The sequence below is a fragment of the Ictidomys tridecemlineatus genome, chromosome 8, assembly GCF_052094955.1.
Source record: "Ictidomys tridecemlineatus isolate mIctTri1 chromosome 8, mIctTri1.hap1, whole genome shotgun sequence".
Classification (NCBI taxonomy): domain Eukaryota; kingdom Metazoa; phylum Chordata; class Mammalia; order Rodentia; family Sciuridae; genus Ictidomys; species Ictidomys tridecemlineatus.
The window spans coordinates 19,253,726-19,268,150 of NC_135484.1; positions in this window are offsets into that span (position 1 = coordinate 19,253,726).

Here is a 14,425-nt window from a genome sequence, read left to right on the forward strand (position 1 = left end):
TGGGCAAGGAATTCTTAAATTTTTGGATGCGCTGTGGGCTCCCAGGAAGGTAGTGATTATATATTGCCAAGGTCATGGAAAGGGAAACACTGTGGTTTCTCAGGGCAACTGGAGAGCTCACAGAGGCCAGGTTAGCTCTCTGCAAGAAAATGCAGTCCCAGGTTTAAATGCTGCCCTTCTGCCTGGCTGACCATCTAACAGAATGGGAGCCAACATACTCTCAACATAAAAGTAAGTGATGTAAGACTGAACAAGAAAATTTTCTCCCAGGTGGATGGTAGACATTTTCTGATGGCCGGCATAACCATCCTGGAGACTCTAGCCCCAGCCTTTATCAGACAACTTCGCAGGAAAATATGTTGGACACACAGCACTTGAGACAGTTCTGAGTCAACATTTCTATGTCCCCTGGCTCACAAGCAACACCTGGTTGATCTGCAAACAATGTGAGGTTTGTGCTCACAACAATCCTTGTCAGGGGCCAGCGCTCCCACCAGGAATCCAAACTATAGGAGGAGCACCTCTTGAAGACTTGGAAGTAAACTTCACTGAACTACCATGCTCACGGGGCTATAAGTAACTTTTGGTTTTTGTGTGTTCCTACTCTGACTGGGTGGAAGCCTATCCTACCTGCACTAAAAAGGCTAGGGAAATACTAGGATGCTTCTCTGTGAAATTATTCCCAGATTTGGTGTCCCAATAACTATTGGCTCAGACAATGGGCCAGCTTTTGGGCAGAAGTGATACGATTACTGACCAAGAGTTTAAATATCAGATGGAAGTTACATACTTCCCATAGGCTGCAGAGTTCTGGTAAAGTTAAAAGGACGAACAGGACTTTAAGGCTCAATTGGGTAAACTGTGTCAGGAGACTCACTTACATTTTTGATTAATTTCTCCCTATTACACTGTTGAGGATTAGATCCACTCCCACTAGGAGGAATGGATTCTTTTCTTTTGAGATAATATATGGGATGTCCCCCACTCTTATTAAGGGACTACAGGGAGACTTAAGAGAGATAGGAAAATTAACCCTGAGACGACAGCTTCAGGTCTTAGGGAAAACTTTACAGGTTCTCACCAATGAGTTAGAGAAAGATTGCCAGTAAGTTTGACCCAGGTGCACACTCCTTCAAGCCTGGAGATTGAGTCTGGGTCAAAGAATGAAATATTCAATCCCTGAACTTCTTTGGAAGGGCCCTTTCACTGTTATTTTATGCATCCCAAGTGCAGTAAAGTTTGCAGAAATAGGTCCCTGGATTCACTACACCAGACTCACGCCTGCAGCTGAGGACTCGGAGTGCTCTCCAGATGCTGCTATGCCCTTGAAGCTGACCATCCCAAAGAAAAAGGAGCACCAGAGAAGCTTGAGGATCAGAAGGACAACAGCCCTGCTCCAGTCAAACCCGAAGCTGACTGGTCTACGCACAGCTGAAGCTTGAGGAGACTAAGGCCCTGATTCAGCCACACAGGAGGGACTGGCTGATCAATGCATGGTGAATGATAAACTTCCCACCAGGACTAATGAACACTTTCAACCTCTGAGATAGCTCATATACTGTAATGCATTGCCACCCTTGCTTCTAGATATATACATAGTTCTCTGTTTGGTTTTTGCTACTGGTTTGATAACAGTAACTCCTACTGACTGGACTCTGGGTAACAAAATTTCACTTATACATTTTTATCTTCCTTATAAAAGTTCTCTAGGATTTGTTTGGTGTTATTAGTTTGGCTTTGTTAATTTATGCTGTTTAACCTATGCTAACCAAAATGTTAGTCTATTATTTAGTTTAGTTTCCTTTGATAACCTTAAGGGATTTTGCCCTACTCCTATTCCAACCATGGAGATCATGTAAACCATGTGTCAAAACAATCCACTATAACTAAGAGGTGGTAAAGCATATATTTAGGACCTGTCCCACCAGAGGAATGCTATAGATGGATGACTGTTTGGAAAGGAAAAAGAAGTCCATTGGAAAGAAACTTGGTTTAGGAGGTCACCAACCTTGGGGTGAAGGTAACTGGCCACCCCAGAGGATTATCGCCACTTACGTTCCTGCTACCTGGACACAAAATGACAGTTAGAGTTATAGAACTCCTATTTACATTGTAAACAGAATTACTCACTTAGAAGCTGTACTAGAAATTAATCAGAATCCCACAGTCTTTGACCTCCTGACCACAAAACAGATGCTAGTGGCTAATTATCAAAACCACTTGGCATTAGATTACCTACTGGCTGAGGAAAAAATATATGTGAATAGTTCAACAGCTCAGATTGCTGCATCCAAATGGATGACAATAGACAAACAGTTAAGAATATAGCCAACAACACAAGAGAACTAGCACACGTCCTAGTTCATACCTAGAAGGGCATTAAAGTTTTGGTCCCAAACATACCTTTGGGAGATGGTTTTTAACTCTTGGTAGATTTAAAAGCTTAGCTGGTATAGTGGGTATTCTGCAGCTAACCTGTTTATTGCTCTGATGCTTAGCTCCACTGTGCATTAAAACTACTGGGTCCACTATAGAAGCTGCTGTTGAAAGGATGACAACAACTAAGGTTTTGATATTATATAAGGCTTTAAGCCAAGATAATGGCAATGATGCCCTTAAATTTAAAAGGATTAAATTATGGGGAGCATCATTAAAGAGAGAATTGAGGTGTCACCCCCTTTCTCCTCAGAAAAGACTTAACTGGGCTTTTCCAGAAATTTTCATCCAGACTTATTTTAGGACTGTCAGCGAAAGAGTCACGGCAAAAGAGTTCATTGTAGATAGACTTTTTATTTTTGTGTCGCCCTGTTTTACTTAGCCACTGGCCGAGAAGATACCAGCACTCCAGGTGCTGGACACGACCTTACTAGTGTTTCACAAACATATCCAGTACAGTACTTTGAAGAAATGTGCAAACAAGGCCTCTGGCCTTGAGTTGAGGATTCACAGAGATGTCTGCATTTTTAAAATAAGTTACAAATGGGCTCCATGGTAACAGCTGGCAGGGGGGAGCAAAGAAAGGGGAGAAGAAGCTGTCCCCTTCTCAGGTGTTGTCCTTGAAGGGTTAACTTCCTCAAAACAGTGAAAGAAAAAGCTGCTTTTATGTGAACTTCTGCAGACTGTGGGCTTCTGAGCCTCTCCCCTTACCTGCTGGGTATAAAACTCTGAAACTCCCTGAACTCGGGGTTCAGGGGATTAATTGATTACAGTAAAAGCTTCCCTCTAAACCTGGCTGCAGCAAAATAAAACTGTTTCGTGCTATCTTTGGTGCCTTGCCTCATTTGTCCCTACAACACATCTTGTCCCTGTGACCAAAGTTAAAGGAAGGCTGAGGTGGAAAACCATTTTCACATTTTAGAAATCACAAATCACAGGATCACTCAAAATTTATTGGAAAAATAAACTTAAAATGTTGGTAAATTGAGTTTCTTTGCAAGTACTATTGTCCTTTATATTAAAAAAGAAAGTTAGGAGATGATGTATATTGGGTACACCTTGTCCTAATTTGACCATATAATTGCTCAAAGTTGCCAAAGTTTCTTCTAAAGATTTCCAAATAGAAGCGTCAATATCTACTTTGCTGTGTCACATGCTGTGTGTTGATGGCCAAAGGCAGAGTTGAGATGCTGTCATTCTTTAGATCGTCATGGTACAATTGAGACTCAGAATAGTTGACACATTTAGTAGTTCAGCTGAGAGTCCAGGGTAGGATGGGAGGCTCACAGTCTTATGATCTGCAGATATGCTGCTTCCGTAGAAGTAAATCCTCATTGTTTGGAACAGCCAGCCAACCAATATCATAGAAGTCTTTCAAACTTCTCAGGTTTACAATTAATGAAAGTGAAATATATCCCAGAGGCCCCTTAAGGTAGTGTTGCTTAACCTGGGTTGCACTTTAGAAATATACCAGGAGTTTAAAAACAAAACTGACAACTTGGCTATCCTATCCTCCCAGCCAATTAATTTGCAATCTCTGGGAAGCAAGCCTATCATTCATAGTTTTCCAGGTGTTTCTGCTCTGCAGCCATGTTTGAGAATGATCATCTCAGTGTGAGTAGAGACTGGATTAAAACAAACGGAATGAATCCATAGGAATTAATGAAAAGTCTATTTAAAAAAAAACTCATACTCCTACCTATAATACTGGCTTATACTTTATGTAACAAAATCTTAACAAAATATTGACCCAGGTGGCAAGGGAGAAAACAAAGCTTCATTAGTGAATAAACAACAGCAACTCCCAGGGAAATGATGAATTTTCTTCTCTCAGCATTCCTCATCTTCCAATCAAATCCAGGATCCTCCAGTAAGACAGTTGTATACTCAAAACCAAATGAGGAGGGTGGGGAGGGGAGAGGGAATGTCTGAGTTTGATTCTGTCCTCAACAACAACAATTGCAACATGTTTTATTGTTTATAAAAGAACAGTGTCTCCAGATACATATGCACACACTTTTATGATGTTCTGTGCTCTCTCAGAATCCTCAGGGCTCTTGTATCATCTATGAAGAACCCCACGTTAGATTACTTTAGTAGCCTGTTATAAAATACCTACTGAGGGTCAGGCATGCACTTTGCTCTAAGTTAGTAGACAATTAAAACCACAGACACACTCACAGAACACCCAGGGACGCGAAGGTGCAAGCAACAAGTTTTGGTTCAGATCAGAGTCTTCCCTTTGCTCCACCAGCAGGACAGCTCCCATGTGCCCTGGCCCCAGTGGCATCTGAGTCCACAATTTGTCCTTGTCTTGTCAATTTTGTAACTCCCAGAGCGCCTTGCCCTATCAACTTCCCAGTAAATGCTCAATCAATAAATAGGTTTAAATGATGAATTTCATCATTTTTCATAAATTTCATGAATTCTAATGTTTTTTTCTTTTTCTTTAACCATTAATAATAGAGGAAATATTGTGATAGCCAATTTAGGTGACATTTAGTGCTTCTGACACCCATCTCTGAATTACAAAATGTTCTTGCTCTATTAAAAAATAAACATAATTAATATATTTATTGAATATAGTATATTTCTATAATTATATATAAAATAGATAACAAATATTATTAATATACTAATATAAACATTAAAAAATCATGACTAGGTTTTTTTGGTGTGAATTGAAAATTTTTATAGTTGTAGATGAACACAATAAACTTATTTACTTATTTTTATGTGGGGTTGAGGATCAAAATCAGTGTCTCACACATGCAAGGCAGGCGCTCTACCACTGAGCTACTGCCCCGGCCCCTTGTGTGTGTGTTTAACATGAATCTGTGCCAGGTGTAAAAGAAAGAAACACCACCACAAGGAACTGTGATAGACATATTACATAAATGATATTATTTTATTTGTTACTTATTATATTTATCCTTTACAATCTCAATTTATGCAATCATTTACAGCAGCCTAAAAAGTTTGCTATCATTAGTAGTATTAGTGATATTAATATTTATTATGATTATGGGGAGTTGGTAGCCAGATATTATTACATAAGACCTTTCTCTTTTCTACACTAGCATTCCCCCCTGTAATATTTATGCTTTAAAAAACACAATAAAAAGGTTCATTTATGTTCAAATAATTTTTTGAATGCCTCCATGAGACAAATTTAAACATGTTCTCTTACTACAGAACAACTTAGGGATTTTAAATGCAAAATCCTCTGAAACTCTCAACTATTATGAGAGTTATGTTACTTCAACTGATTTGTTCAAGGAAAGTTTTGCTACTGTGAGCTTCATTTGGGAACACTGACTAGGTACAAACCTGTTGTGTAGTACGCTTTATACTAGACTCTTCTGTGGTCTCCAAAGCTGTAGGGGAGTAGGGTAAAGGCAAGTACCCGTGTTAAAGGTGGCATGTGGCCAGTGTTCTCAGACAGAAATAAAAGCTAGAGAGGTTGAGAAAAAGAAGAAAACACCTCCAGCTGCTAGGAGAGGCTGCCTAGGAAATGTGGCATTTCCTAGGAAACTTAGCATGGTATCGGTTTCCTCCCAGGGCCCCACACTCCAGACTCCACCACTGGCAACCTTAGCTGCAGTTCTGATCCCTGGGAAGTTCTGTAAAAATGCTAGTACTTATTCCCAGAGTCTGATTTAGCTGATGTGGGGTGTAACCTAAACACTAGGATTTTTTTCAATGTGTCCAAGTGATTTAATGAGCAAACAGAGTTGGAATCACACTGTGAATCTTGGCAAAGTCTTATCCAGAAGAAAGAACTAATGCTTTTCCCTGCATCAATTCTTAGGCCAGGCCTCTCTTCAGTTTTCAATGGTCAAAAAACATAAATAGCTAGCTGTAGATTTTAACCTTATTTATCTCTATACCATTTTCTAGCTACTTCCAGATTTGTTTCCTTGTTTCAGATTTTTCCCTCCAGGGGTAAGCCTAACATATAAAATGAACTGTAGACTTATTTCTGAACAGGGTAACAGAGCCCTTGATATCAGCCTGACAGAATTCACATATGTTCACCAGATTTCTAAACTTAGATAAGATGCCCACCTTTTAAATCCTCAGTTCCCTCATTTGTAAAGCAGGGTTTATACTAATACCAGACCCTACAAGGTTGTTCTGAGGATGATAACAATTTAACTGTGGGAGCCCCAGGCACAGTGCTTGCAGTAAATGTTAGGTATTGTTGACATTGTCACCATCACTATTTTATCACCTTTTGTCAATCAACTTGAATCCTTTTATGAAATTCAGACACAAACTTGACAGGAGCCTGTTAGGAGCTGGAAGCTTAAGTATACAAGCTTTTGTTAGGTCTACAAAATCTCAGTTTCCTTCCAGACCCACACTTTTTTCAAGGTGAGTTGATTGTACCACTGAACTGAAGGTGGAGCAACACTGCCTTGGTTCCTTGGCTCTCAGCCTTGACTGCAGATTAAAAATCATTAGAAATCCACCCCAGACAAGTTAAACCAGAATTTCTGGGAGTGAGAATCAGTCATCATTATTTTTATAGTTTTGTCAGTGACTCCAAGTGCAGCTAAGGTTGAGAAACTAATTTAGGTGTAGAGGCTACCAGTAGCCTCCAAAGTCTTAAGGTGACCTGCCCTAGGCCCCCTCCTTCCCACTTCTCCCTCTTTTTCTCCCTCTGCTACTGCAGCCAGATTCTATTTTCCTTCCCATCCCATTTATATGCTTACTCTGTCCTCAAACTTGCTTGGGCTCAGATTTTGAACTTAAACTTGACCACTGATATTCAGCCACACCAGGGTTCCAAAGTCCTACCCTTTGCCACTTTCCAGAAGTGTCCCCTCCCCTGTGATTACAGCAGTTTTGATATAGCCTTGTCGCCACCTGCAGTCATGTCCTTTACTCTAAAATCCGCTAAAGGGAAGGGTCTGTATCTAATTTGTTTTAATTTAATTTCCACTAGGTAAACATAGACACAGAAACAAAGAATAAAACCTTAAAACAAAAAAAAAGTAAAGTTCGTCCACGAGTATTACCAAGAAGATGGATGGCGAGTCCTTCATTGTACAGCTTTCAGAGTTCTTTTACTTCCGAGGTCAGGTGTGGTTCTCACAACAGCCTTTTCAAGTTTTCTAAGCCCAATTCTCACTCAAAGTGAGGATCAGGGAAGCCAAAACTTGCCTGTGAATGAATAGCCAACAGGCAGCCACGCCAGGTCTCAAACATGTTCCTTGGGATATTTAAGGCTGCTTCTATCACATCCTGCTCCCAGGCAGAACTCCACAGTGTGGTTGCTGGGACTCAGTGTCAGAAGAGTGCCAACTAATGAGAATAAAGTAAGGCCATGGAGAGCTGTTCTTGTTCCTGCCTTTGCCTAATTTTGTGGTGAAGGGAGCGATGGGGCTCTTGAAACCCAGAAGTTTTATATTATACCAAAAAAGGGGGGTGTCTGGGACTTGAATTGATTTCTCTTTAGTACTCTGCACTTTCTTTGTTCAAGAATAACTAATTTTGAGTCAGGCTTCTGTGCAAAGCACTGCTATGGTATTTGCCTGGATGATGGGTTTCTGGCAATGTCTTTTGCTTGACCATGAGCCTGTTTCCTCTCTCTGAAGCCAGTTCAGCATTAGGGGAATGGGGAGAAGAAGACTGCCTGTGTATAACAGGAAATCAATAGATGCAAATAACACAGAGAGATGCTCATCACTTATCTTTCAAGGGCTTCTAGCTAGTGAATGATAAAGCAAAATTGACAAAGCAACAAACCATGTCTGATAAAAAAAAATAAATGTGCTCGTGACTTCATGATGAATGCTCTTTTGAACATAACACAAATCTAAATTTTTAAGACATGAACAAAACACTTATTGAACTCAGTTATTCTCTCATTTTGTTATAGCTAATTGGTAGTTCTTTTTTAATATTTTAGTTGGACACAATATCTTTATTTTATTTATCTTTATGCTGAGGATTGAACACAATCCTTGTACATACTAAGCAAGCACTCTACCACTGAGCCACAATCCCAGCCCCCCAATTGGTATTTCTAATAAAATGAAAAGCTCAGAGTCTTTAGTCAGAAACTATTTCCATTGCCCCTTTATATCAATAGCAGCTTCTATGTCTTTCTAGTCTAGCACAGCTTATTGTTTGTCTTAACCCTAAGCTAAGGCATGAGGAGGGCAGGTGATATGTTGCATACTTCTTTGTGTCACAGTAAAACCTTATTCATGATTTGTATATTGTACACACATATATTAGATGCTGAATAGTTTTAACTGATGTGAAAACCAATTAAATAATTAAAGAGATCTCTGGTGTCTCTTCCAATGCCTAAAATGGTGCTTGGTATTAAGTAGGCATTGAGAGATTATTAATGAATGAATATACAATCAACTATGAATATTTTTTTGGTAAACTGAGTTTGCTTTTCAAATTTATTTAGCCAATTCTGGAGATTGGCTAAATAAATTTGCCAAGTAAAAGCACACCCATGCTATAAATAAGTGAATAACTGTTAAGCCTTGGTATTTATCATGTTTTCCAGGAGTGTGCTTCCTATGACTCAGCTATCTGAGGTTGATATCTATTTAACAAGGAACTTTCAGATCTTCAAGGTCCATCTGTATCAAACACCAACTCTTGAGGGGGTAGGAACAAACTTTTTCACATCCTGTCTTCATTCATGGGCAACTCAATGCATCAAAAGGAAGTATTTTGGAGCATTTAAAAAATATCCAGGTATCTGCATATGCAGAAGTATGTAGCTAGATCCTTAAAAAATTCAGTCTTTGCTGAAATATGTTCAAAATATCATTTATATTGTATGAGCAACAAACATACTTGAATCTAATCAACCCTTAGCCCATTTTCAGAAATCATGGGAAGATAGAGGAACATACTAAATTGCCGAATGCCAATGTCTCAGCACTAAATGAAACAGCAAAGATGCACACAAACACAAACGGAGACACTCCATAGGTATTTGATTTTCAAACAAGTTAATGGCCCCAAAAATAAAAAAGTAAAGGATCCTACTCTAGATGAAAATTTCTTCATGTTAAGAATGACTTGACATTATGGTCTGCTCCCTGCAATTCAACAGAATATATAAACCTTTCAAACAGTATTTTGTAGATAAACAAAGAAATTTGTAAAGGAGTCAAACATTGAATGACAGCTTTATTTTTATAAGAATAATGATCTATTATTAAATATTTCCCTAGTAGGTTTAGGCTGCTATAAAAAAAGTGCCATAGATTGTCTTAGAAAATAAACATTTATTTCTCACAGTTCTAGGGGATGAGCAGTCAAAAATCAGGGTGCTGGCAATATCCAACATCTGGTGAGGATTCACTTCCTGGGTTGCAGACAGCAGAATCCTCCTTGTGGTTTCATGACAGAAAGGCGGCTAGGTAACTCTCTGTCCTCTCCTTAACAAGGCACTCGTCACATTAATGAGAGCTCCACCCTTAAGAACTAATTGTCTCCTACAGGCCCCAATTTCTAATACCATCATGGGGATTAGCGCTTCAACATTTGAATTGGAAGAGGTGGGGGAGCTAAGGGTCTGTCCCTGGCAATTGTGATGAAGGAGATAATGGTACTGTGTGCATGCAGGTAAATATTCACATATACTTGGAGATGCTTGTACAGCAAGGTCCTTAGTGATGAAATATTAATGTTTAAGATATGCATTAAAATACTTCAAAATAAAATAGAAAAGAAACAAAATAAGGAGTAAGTATAGAAAATGCTGATAACTGTTGAATATGAATGATGTGTATATACATGTGGTATTATTATAATATTCTGCTGACTTTCACTTAGAAACCTTTGAAGAACAAGAAATAAGTTTCATTGTAAACACAGCTCAACAATTCTAGTCCTCCTTGGAGGCCATCAACTCTGGAGTTTAGGCTTGAAGAATCATTGTATGCCTGAAGTGCAAGAAGTAAAATCAAGAATCTAGAAATGGGAGGGTATCAAACTAAAAAGCAAAGGCAACAATCAAGAATGTGAAGAGAGAGCCACAGATGGGAGATTTACCACCTGTATACCTCAAATAGAGCACTCATCTTCAGGATATATAAAGAACTCAAAATCTTAACACCAACAAAAGAAAGGAAAGAAAGGAAAGAAAGGAAGGAAGGAAGGAAGGAAGGAAGGAAGGAAGGAAGGAAGGAAGGAAGGAAGAAACGAAGGAGGGAGGGAGGGAGGGAGAGAGGAAGGAAGGAAGGAAGGAAGGAAGGAAGGAAGGAAAGAAAGACAGAAAGAAAGAAAGAAAAAAGAAAGAAAGAAAGAAAAAGAAAAAAAAACCCAAACAACCAATAAATGGTCAAAGGAACTGAACAAAAACTGCACAGAAGAAATATAATCAGTCAAGAATATATGAAAAAAATGTTCAGTGTCTCTAGAATTAGAGAAATGCAAATCAAAACTACACTGAGATTTCATCTCACTCCAGCCAGAATGACAATTATCAGGAATACAAGTTACAATAAATGTTGGCGAGAATGTGTGGGGAAAGGTAAACTATCCCTTACTGGTAGGAACTCCTCCAACACGCCAGGCAGCTCGTCCAGGAACCAGCAGCGGGAAATATCCTCTGGAAATCCCTCCTCCTGCACTTCCCCAAACAATGGGAACTCTCCGGGAATCCTCACAAGAACTCCAAAGTAGCATGAGAACTGCAAAGTAGCAGCTCAAGCTGATAGTAATGCCTCGCCAATCAATACTATTGGCAAAATGCCAGGGGCCATTCCGACTCAGCTATGGCTCTCAGCAGATGCAACGAGTATGCAAAGCAGTATGAAAACTTGGAAGGGAAACACCATTTGACCCAATTATCCCACTCCTTGGCACATACCTAAAGGACGAAAAATTAGCATTCTACAGTGACACAGCCACATCAATGTTTATGGCAGTTCAATTCACAATAGTTAAGCTGTGGAACCAATCAAGATGCTCTTCAACAGATGAATGGATAAGAAAAATATGGTACATATACACAATATTATTCAGTCATAAAGAAAAAATGAAATTATGGTATTTGCTAGTAAATGGTTGGAACTAGAGGTTATCATACTAAGTAAAATAAGCCAATGCCAAAACACCAAAGGTGAAATGTTTTGTCTGATATGTGGATGCTAACAGGCAATAAGAGAGGGGGTGTAGGGAAGTATAAAAGTACTCTGGATTACAGAAAGTAGAATGAAGGAAAGGGAGAGGGGGTGGGAATAAGAAAAACAGTAGAATGAATAGGAGATTACTTTGCTATGTTCATATATGAATACATGACTAGTATTAACTCCACATCACGTACAACCACAAGAAAGTTATACTTCATGTATGTATATCAAAATACACTCTACTGTTATGTATAATTAAGAGACTAAATTTAAAATATACATGTTTATTAAAAAATCATTCTATGTATTAATAGTTTCTATGTATTAAAACTAACTGTTCATGAGCTCAGATTTGCTTTTTAAATTTGCAATTCTTAAATACCTTGGAAAATTGGGTATGTATGTAGAGAGCTAATTTATTCTTCTTAATATGTGAATGTGATTCCATCTCACAGTTTTGTGTTACTACAATTAATAATTATTTAAAATTTTGTTATTTCTTAAATTTCCTTTTTATTACATGAATGCTGCTACTAGTGAAGTAAAACAAGACTAGTTCAGATGGCAATTTGTAGTTAGAGTTATTAAACAAGTGTTAGGACAGTTTAATAATATCTAATAATTTTATCATACTTATAAGTAGGTTATTTCTAATTGTGTCATCTACCACTAATATTCCTCTGAATTCCCTACAGCCAAAGATATTTTCCTTCAATTTTATGCAGTTGTAAAATTGAACACAGTCTAAAATAAAATGCCCTTTGACTCTCAGCTCTGGTTTTATGAAGCCCACATTACACTGACTCCTGGTATATTTCCAAGCGATGATATCACCCTAAGTAGCCTCTCAACAAGTGCATTGGAGCAAGGCATGCTTAGGACTTCTCCCAGAAGCAAAGCTTGTGTTAAAAAAAGAAACAAACAAAAAAAACCCCACCTGTTCACCAATCACAGTTGTAACAAATTCTGATTTATCTGTTCATTATCATAATAGATCAAATGGATTCTGTTTTTTAAAAAAAATCATTGAAAATATTATTTTCTGTTCAATGAAGCACACATGATCAAGTTGGCAAGAAAGAGGCCATTGAGCCCTGAGCCATTACTAATGGGAAAATCATACATTTTGACCCCTCTAGGTCTCCTCTAATCTGTTCAGAACATTGAGCAAATGAGTATGTCTGAGTAGCTGATAATTTTGTTTCTTCTCAAAATGAATGAAATGACATTATCCTGTGACAAGAAGGGAACATATGTTCTGAGGAGAACATTTTTCCCAAAGTTAAAAAAACGCACCTTTTTAAAGAAAGCATTTTTATTAACCATAAAATTATAAATACAAAATTACTTCCAGGATGAAATGCATATTTTTCAGTTTCAAAGAAAAAAACAAAGATAAAGCCAGAATTCTTGTTAAACTTCCTCTTTTCCTTTGTGTGGGTCTACAGGAACAGGACCAATTGAATATTAAAAAAAAATTGTAATTGTTTAAAGTTTAACTGTAAAGACAGTTTGCACTGTTTAATTTGAATATATTTACATTCAATCAGGAAATGATTAAAGCACACCTAGAAACTCAACAAGATATGATGGAAATTTGTTCCACTATCACCTAACACATGGCTGTGTGATATGATAAATTTATTTTCTTCTACCAAGGGCCACAGATGGTACTCATCATCATCTCATGCTCACCCTCATGATCATTAGAATACAATTCTGTACATCATGTAGGTTTTTTTTTTTTTACCATTTAATCAGCAATTTAACAGGCATTGCGTGAAGCTGCAAAGAGATACCCAAAATGCAATATTTCCACATTACTCTACTAATTTTCCTCCAAAATCTCCATGTTATCAACCCTAAAATGACTTCTTGATCTCATGATTAAATAATAATTACAAATGGATTTTAAAAATTGACAGAATTGCCTTCTCTTAAATCTTTAAGCACTTGTGCCTGGGTGCTTTGACATTCCAGGCTCATGTCCACAGGATGTTGGTTCAGCCTTAGTTTAATCCCTGACATCTTATTGTGTTACTGAAAACCTAAAGTAGAATATGAAATTCTTTAGGCTGAAGGGGACTTGTGGTGACCAACTAACTCAACCAATGGTGTACTAATAATAGCTACCATGCACTGAGGAAGTATGACCTGCGGTCACTGTGCTGAAAACTTTTCTATACTTATCATTTAATCATCACAACAACTTTTTGCAATCACTACTGTATCCCCAATGAACAGTAAGCATATTTTGGTTTATAAATGTTAATTTTCTCATTCATGCTCACTCTATGAGCTAATTAATTATTTGCTCAGTATCCGCTCACTTTTTTTATACCTCATTTTTTCTTTTCAGGATTCTATAACTTCCCCACTCTCCATCAATATAAAGATGACTCTGTTCTGTCTCCAGAGAAGAAAATCTTCTCCAGAACTACCCAAGCAGACATATTCATTGGTACAAGGGCAGGCATGTGCACTACATTGGACCAATCAGAGGAAATTCAAGGAATGTTGGTGTTTGGGGTGACAATTACAGCTTGAATGTCAAAGGTTTCCCAAAGGCCTATGCATTAAAGACTTGGTTCTTAAAGTGGTCTGACTGGGAGACTGAGGAACTTTTGGGAGCCAGAGCCTCATACAATGTCCTTAGGAGGACCTTCATTGGAGGCATTCCCCAGAAAGGACATTAGAGGACCTTGGCTAGCCCTTTCTCTTTTTCCAACTCATGATATGAGCAATTTCCTCCCCCATAGGGTCCCCACCATTGCCATCTACCTTTTCTCTTTATAAGTTAATATTCTCAGATATTTCATTATGGTAATGTGAAGGTGACTAACACAGGGACTCAATGGACCCCTTCCTGC